The 7,970-nt window shown below is 49.6% G+C and overlaps 1 long non-coding RNA gene across 1 annotated transcript; it reads left to right on the forward strand.

The window, feature by feature from the left end:
• The first annotated feature begins 891 nt into the window (after window positions 1-891).
• On the forward strand, window positions 892-7,769 carry LOC121233371. Its single transcript, XR_005932590.1, has 3 exons — window positions 892-3,684; window positions 4,335-4,553; window positions 5,064-7,769. It is a non-coding gene; the product is annotated as an uncharacterized LOC121233371 (long non-coding RNA).
• The last annotated feature ends 201 nt before the right edge of the window (window positions 7,770-7,970 follow it).

Raw genomic sequence — 7,970 nt, forward strand, 5'->3', positions numbered from 1 at the left:
GTGTTTTTGTGATTTATTTGCGGGCTGGCAAGCGTCCACAGCCCTGCAGGAAATGGCTGTCTGCTATTGTGTTGGGGGGGGCTATATAAACGTGTAATTTTCCCACTACATTAATTATAGACGTTTTCTCCCTTGCTGGAGCAGCTCCACGTTTTCTCTGCCCTTTCAGTTTGGAGACAGAGCATTCTACCCACAACCCTCGCCCAAGCTGTGTGTATTTATAGGGAACCCCGACTCTGACATCCTCAACCGAGCTGAGGGAAAGCTAAAGAGTGGGTCATTCCTGTTTGCCAGCTTGGCCTGGTCACAAACACTGTAGAGGGGAAACTCACTGGCTTTTTCACCTGATGATAATAGCTCCAGAATAGCAGCATAGCCAGGTTTTCTCTGGCTATTCCTCCTGCTGACACTTTCCTCAAGAATAAAAGTGGTTTGCCCTAAGAAAACAACCGTCTTGTTATGGAAAAGCAATTGTAGAGCAATTTACTTTGGAATAGCTATGCTACTTGATTCCTGGCTCCTGGAGATAGACCCAGCTGAACTTGGAGCAAAGAAATGAAATCCGAGGCAAAATTCAGGATGGTTATATCAGGTTTTGTTCAAGAAAAGGCTGGACTGAGCGGTTACACTGAGATACATCGTCCCAGCTCTGTGCTTGTTTGGCTCTACTCTGTTGGCCAGGTCTGGTCATACAGCCTTCAACCTGTATGGACTGGAAAAGTGTCCCCTTTTGTTTCTCTCTTATGAAAACGTAGCTAAAATGAGGAATTCCTCAGTGGAAAATCTGCACATGCAAAATGCCCTGCTCTGAAGAAGGCATTTTAAAAAGGGATTTTTATCAAAATCCCTGTTTGGCTAAAGTGCGGGTTTTGTCCCCTACAAGGCCACCGTGGTGCTTTTTTGGATTCGTAGCTTGTGCTTCCCATCCCACTGGACCCCTCTCGAAGTTCCTGTGCAGGGTGCTGTCTCCTGCCATTGCATTTGGGACAGCAGTGGAGCCACATGGCAGGTGTGTGCCTGCAGATCTACATGGGAAATAATCTGACAAGGGAACAGAGGGAAATAGTGAAACCATGCTACAGCTTTGCAGGTCCTACCTTGCAGCCTGCCAGACCCCAAAACCTGAATTTTAGGGCTGATGTGGTTTTTTTGTCCTCGGTGGCTGAACTGGCATGTGGTTGCTATTCACCTGATGTGTAACACTGAAGCTGCAATGCCCCTTTTGTGGGCTGAGCTGTGATCTGTGTTTGCTGGGTGCTCTGGAGAGGATTTGCTGTAGCTGGTCATTGTTTTGAAGGTTTATTGATCTCCTGTAGTGCATGAAATTCTCTCACGTTACGTGCTGAAACTGTGCACTGAGATGCTTAGGAAGCCCCTAACATAGTGAGTTTTGGCTCATGGTGTCTCTTGTTTGCTTCTGACCCAGGAAGTGTTAAAGTCTCTTGAAGAAAAACCATCTTAGAAATACAAATGCACACAATGCAGATTGGGACAGGGAGAAGCAAACATCTGCTGTTATTTTAGAGGGCATGCCTGCCAATGAGAAGGCTTGATAATGAATCATGTTCTTTCCTTCTTGAGCTGTAACTCCTGGAAATAAGAAACATGGCCAAATTTGTACCAGAAGATGCTGCATCTCTGAGTGGACGCTCCTTCAATAGAGGAGCTCTGTTGAGCATCCTGGGGATCTCTGCAGATCTACCTGTCATTGAAGGGGTCATATAATTTCCAGCAGGCTGGATGTACCCGAGTGTCCTTTGGCTTGTAATGTGGGTTCCCTGTAGACTCCTAATGAAATGCAAGTCCTGCTGTGATTTTTCTCCGGTTTTGCCTGCCAGAAGTGGGCATGTTCATCACACAGGGTATGTTGGCAAGTACAGAGCAGGTCGGATTTATTACAAGCACAGAGGCTGTGCTGCCCGTGACCATCCCTGGTTCCTCTACAGAGGCTTTTTAGTGCTGGTGTGTGTGGGGATATGGGCATGCTGTTTCCCCAAGCCGGAGTCTAAAAGCCAAAAGGAGGAGAGTGAGGGGCCCAAAGCACAGACCCTCAGGAGGGCAGTGAAAATTTGTTTCCTGCCTCTGCTGCTGGTGGCCTACGGAGCTGCACTGGAGGGGACACAGCAAACCATGCTGGAGGGGAAGACAGGCAGAGCTCAGCTGCTTTCGGGTAGCCAGCAGCAGGACAAGGGAGCCATGGTGTCTCGAGTGATGCTGCGCATGTAAGCCAGTGCTGGCGAGTAGCCACAACTCATTGCTCTGCGAGAAATCCCAGACCGAGGCTGAGCCGTTGTTTCGATTCCTCACCACGGCACTGAGAAGGGAGAGGGCTCTGCCCACCGCATCGAGCCCATGGGCGTGGAGGGACACATGCCGTAACATCAGGGAGGTCTGCAAGGACAGGGCACAAACCTGAGCCAGCTTGGTGGCATGAGATCAGGAGGATAGTGAGGATTTGTGATGGGTAGACATCCTGGGATGCAGCTTTCTGGGGTGAGCTGTGTCAACCTCCTGTCTGGAGGCATTGCCTGGATGTGCTGGTGCCCTGGCCCTGCTGGGATGCGTCTCCTTGGTCTCTTTGGGGCTGGAAGTGTGCTGCCAACAGAGTTTCTTCCAGGGGTCCCAGCTAAGCATAGGAGGTAAATCTGGCCAGATCCACATCAAAATTAAGCACCTTATTGTGCTTGTTCTGCCTCATCCCTGTAAATCTTGAGCACTTTTCATGATCTCTCTTGCATTCGACTCTCAGAGAACAACTGCCACACAGTCCATGTGTTGGCAAAATGCTTTATCAGTCTGTGTAGATGAAGCCTTGTGGGCTTGTGCAGGATTATTATTGCATACCTGTGGCTGATGTCAGCAGGTCGAGGCTGGGACAGTGCCGTCAGAAGCCACGTTTCCTTGAGAAAGCACCTACCTGACTGTGAGCATCGCTTGGACATGCAGCGTCCAAAAGGTTGCCGTCACATATACATGTGGTCTGGCCTCACTGAGTGATGGAAATCCTCCTGGGGAGGGAAGGATGCCCTCATGAAATCTTTTATTATCTTCAGTTCATCTCTTTTGAGAAAGACGCCAGGAGGCAAAGCTCCCAGAAGGGGATGCTGCAGTGCCCAGCAGCAGGGGAACCACGTTTCTTCTCTTTAACACAAGTTAGCATAAGAAATTCCCCCTACTTCGTGCATGAAGGCATGGCTCATTTGTGCACTGACCACTGAGGAGGTGGGACACTGAAGGACCTTAAGCAACTAAGCTTCGTCCATAATAATTCTGCTGCTATGGCCTCGTGGGGTGCTATGTGTACCCAGTGCTGAGAGCTGGCTGTGACCAGTTGTTTGGGTGGGCTGCCAGAGGGGGTCACTGGAGTGGGGATGAAGGGTTGGGAGTTGAGCTGAAGTCTCTTTAGGGGCTCTCATTTCCACCCGTCAGACCTCTCAGCACTGCCACTGGGTTCCCCTTTCCCATAAGGTAAGTGAGATTTGGGCAAGGAGAGCAGGTTGGGCTGTTGCCTGCTTGTCCACCCTTCCTGAGATGCTGTCGCTCAATCTCCTCTTTGTTTCAAGCAGCTGAAAGGCAGGAGCATGGGAGGCAAATTGCGGCACTTGCAGCAAGCACTTCACGACATGCCCCGCACATCCAAACACAATGCAATTTTGCATCTGAGTACCAAAAGCTAAACAGCAGGTGAGACTGGGTTAACAGCCTGGGCATGGCAGTTTCCAAAGCAACACCTGGGGAGCTCTAAACACAAACACCATTAGCAATAACAGGATCTGTGCACTTAACTCCCTGCCCTGCTCTAAAAGCTCCGGCTCCAAGCAGCAAGCATCCTCTGCTTTATCCTCTTGGTCCAGCTCAGTGCTGGACTGAGGAGCTGGACCACCTGCCGTCACACAGGCATTTAGTTTAAATCCCATCCACACCCTTTTCCATTTTGCCAGTTTTGGAGAATATTCACCATTAAAGCCCTTCCTTTCACACATCACAAAGGTATGGATTTATTGGTGCACTGTAACTAAGTGCCATGAATTTACTGCCCTTGTCAGTAACAAGGAGGTGCTGCTGTGATGCTGATACAGCCATCGGTGTGTGGCCTTCAGTGGCTGTAGGCTAAAGAAACACCATCCGTCTGAATACTGGGCACTGCAGGGGGAAGGGATGCAGGGCAGGTGTAAAAGTGGGCCAGACCTGAGGTAAAATACAGGAGGGCAAGTGTGCTCTGCTTCCAGAGACCCAGGGAGGCTGCAGAAAGATGCTGAGTAAAGATTGTAGTGGGACAGCACAGGTGGTGGAGGGAGCTGAAGAAACATCCATTATTTATATACCCTTTGCAGTGAGCTCACGGCAAGTTGGGATTGGCCAGGAACTGGGTCAGGATAAAGCGGGATGAAGTAAACAAAACCTGAAGTCCTTGAGCGAGGCCCCCCGCCAAGCCTGCGCTGATGCTCTCACACTCTTTCCTGCTGCAGCACCCTCCGGCCAGGTTCTCGGCAGCCACAGCACTGTGGCAGGGCCAGCCTCTGCGAGCTGGATATGCCTGCAACCCTGACTTGGTGAGTATGTATGGGAAGAGTGATATTTATCACACAGTAACACACTCTGGGCACTTATCAGTTTAATGACCCACATAAAGGTTTTCATCTTGTCCAGTTTTGGGTCACAGAATGGGTTGTTGCATTGCTTGTGTCATGTGAGTGTATTTAGCAAACCCAGAGGCAGAGACACAGCTGATGGAAGGGAGAGGTGTTCCCTTACCACAAGCCAAAGGGGAGGCAATGTTGATGTGTCCACCATGGGTGTGAGATGCAATGAGTCAAGAGAGCCCCTGCTGCTTGCCAGTATTCACCCCCTTGGTCTTCCTGCATGAGCAGTGGGGAAGGTGGATTCATGCATTTGGCAAGGTCTGGTACTCAAGTGTGCACAGAGAAGGGCTTTAGTTTTACACGATGAATCGGCATGTAAGCCCACAGAGAGGGCCTGTGGGCTTGACATGGCATTGGCAAGCTGTCCAACGAGGCAAGTGATGCTTCTGATGAGTGTTTAATCATGCTGCATTTTCTCAGGGAAAGCAATTATCTTCAGCCACAAGGTCTGAAGGGCAGGCTCAGAAGGTCTGAAGTCCATCAGGATTGTTCTACCGCGTCCTATCAAGGACTACCTGTCCCTGGGGTTCAGCTGCAGGCTTCATCTGTGCATGTGACATGCTCCAGTCACTTAAACCCTGTACGACAAACTACACTTCTAGAAACAACAGCCACATCTGCACTTGTAAAAGTATGAGATTGGTGGATGCATACTTGCTAGGCACCATGAGCTGCCTTGAGTGTCTGCAGCTAGCAGCTCAGGGTTTGGGCTATAGAGTAACCCAGGTTTTAAGCCAGGTGACATCACCTTCAATGCTATTTCAACCTGCAGTAAAATTATTTCTTGGTTTCAGAACATATGAGTCCTCTGGTCCTTGGACAGGCAAATTTGTCCATGGAGATCACAAAGTACCTTAAGCCTCCTTTTTCTATACAGATGCCTAAATGTGTCCATTTCAAGATCCTACTTTGAAAGGTACTGAGAAAACTCCAAATATTACAGGCAATGGGAAGAACCTATGAAACACAAAAGCAGCAGAAAACTGAGGCAGACACTAAGTGCTGGGTAAGTGCTGGCACTGCTGCAAACCACTGTAGGTAATACCACAAATGCACAACACAGGATTTCTTGTTTCCTCCAAGGCTGCTGCTATCAGCCATGAAATAGGGAAAATATTGCACTGGATTGACTTAGGTTTCCATCAGAACTGTCAATCTGTTTTTTCTTAAGGGGCAAAAAAAATGAACATTCACACATACTGCTACAACAACATGAAGTATTTTCCTCTTCAAGAGCCCTTCCTCGCTATCCAACGCCTTCCTTTAAAGAATGGTGCAGAAGTCAAGCAGAGCTGTGCATCATCCAGAAATCACACAGCACTCAACAGCAATGCTCAAGGATTCCTAGGAGCCAGTGCTGCATGGGGAGAGCTAAAACAGGGGACTCTGCAGCAAGCGTGCAGCTGATCCTCTCATCCGGGGAAGCGGGGCTTGGAAACCACGCTGGGGGGTTGCCATCTGGCAACGTGTGCCTTCCACTTGGAGCAAGAAATGTCAAGGAGAATTAGTGAGATGACTGGAGACTTAAACTGCAATGGGAAGCAACTGCTGTTCATAAGCAGGCTGTGACTACTCAGCCTTGCTAATCAGATTTCAGAAGATGCTCAGCTGGCTCATGCTGTAGGGTGCTTGTTGCATGTTTTGCTAACAACGCCGTGCTGCTGGGGTCTGTATTTCAGCAAGAAAGGAGAAGGCTCCCCTGGGGGGAGCCTGACTTAATGCCCGGAGACCTGGTTTTGTCAGTGGAGGGGGAAAAGGCCATTTGGAAACCCGTATATCTTGGGCATGGCTCTGATACCTGCTCTGTAGGTCATTTAAAGCAAGCAAGGCAGGACCAGATGCTCCTCTGAGCACCAGCTGTAAGCACTGAGGTTACCAAAACAGCCTTACCCAAACAGATCTGCTGGCTGGGGGTGACCTGACAACCTGCCCAACATTGTGGGCAGCCAGAACCTGCACTGATGCCGAAGCCCCGGTTGCTTGGCCACGCTGGGCCTAGGCATGTCAGTGCCAGGAGGAAAAGCGACCACATCCAGCGCCAGCATGCCAGCTTCATCGCTGCTCGGCCAGTCCAGCTTGCTTCAGCCCCCTCCCCGAAGCACACTTTAGCCGAGGCACTAGAGAGCACGGATCAATATTTGAGCCAAAGGAAATGGGGATCCTTTGCACTGAATCAACATTTTAATTAGTAAAGGATTGTGTGATTTTGCATGATTTGCTTGATACCAATTCCCACGAAGAATAAAAGTTTACTTCCATCTCCCAGCACTCTATTAAAGCAGCTTCCGTTAGCGCTGCCTGTGCTCTCGACTGTGCTGTATATGGCATTTCTATTTTTAGAAACCAGGGTTGCCGTGACAACCCAGTGTATTTTTTGTTAAATATAGCAGCTGTTGCAGGGAACTCTTGTCCTTCTGGATGTAAAGGCTGTGTTTTTGCCCTCTGCTCAGGGTATTAAATGCAGATGAGAAAGGATGATTAAATAAGTGGAAGCCCAGAAGAAACCATGGATCTGTAATTACACAGAGAGATTTTGAATGAAACTCTGTGTGTCTGCTGCTTCAGAAGCAGCCCTTCTGCATTAGAAATGGTGTGGGGAGAGGGATGTGGAGCTTTTCAGTGTGGGCTGTGGGCTCCACATGAGAGCACCCATCCTTTCTCTCACCAGCTGGGATGCTCACTTGCTGGCTCCCCAGTCTGCCTGTCTTTTGCCCGTTCTGGTCTCTGCCCCTTCCAGGAGACAGGCTGGTCCTGGCTGTGCTCGCCAGGCCTTGTCCCGTCCGGGAGGAGACATGGGAGTGCCAAATAGGTCTTGCCATCAGAGGATCCCTGCGGGAAGGAAGGAGCCTGTTTTGGGAAAAGCAAGTTTTGCCTCCTACTCACACTTAAGGAGCTTGAACAAGAAGGATGTGTTGCAGGGTTAGGGTCTGGAGCTGCATCTCCTGTTTCGTGATGGAGACCTCACTGGAAGAAGTGCCGATGCACAGGCACAGGTCCCATCTCCAGGGCTGACCCAGGGGTGCAGCATGAGGATGCTGCAGAACTGTGCTGCACCCCAAAGCAGTAACACACCCAAGCTTCGGTGTTCAATGGGAAATAAACTGACTCTGTTTCCTTTTTTTTAAATTTGTTTGTCTGTCTTTGTCACTTCTTTACTGGATCCCTGTACGGTGCAAACACATCCCCTTAAAGGGCCGGTTTTCATCTCCTGGGAGGAGGGAGAAGAGGGATTTTTCATTCTGCCAGGTTTGCTTTGTGGTTGGCGCTTTGCCTTCCCATTTTGGTGGGAGCTTCCAAATTCAGTGAGTTCCAAGGGACACTTGTGAG

The sequence above is a fragment of the Aquila chrysaetos genome, chromosome 6 (genome assembly GCF_900496995.4).
Source record: "Aquila chrysaetos chrysaetos chromosome 6, bAquChr1.4, whole genome shotgun sequence".
Lineage (NCBI taxonomy): Eukaryota > Metazoa > Chordata > Aves > Accipitriformes > Accipitridae > Aquila > Aquila chrysaetos.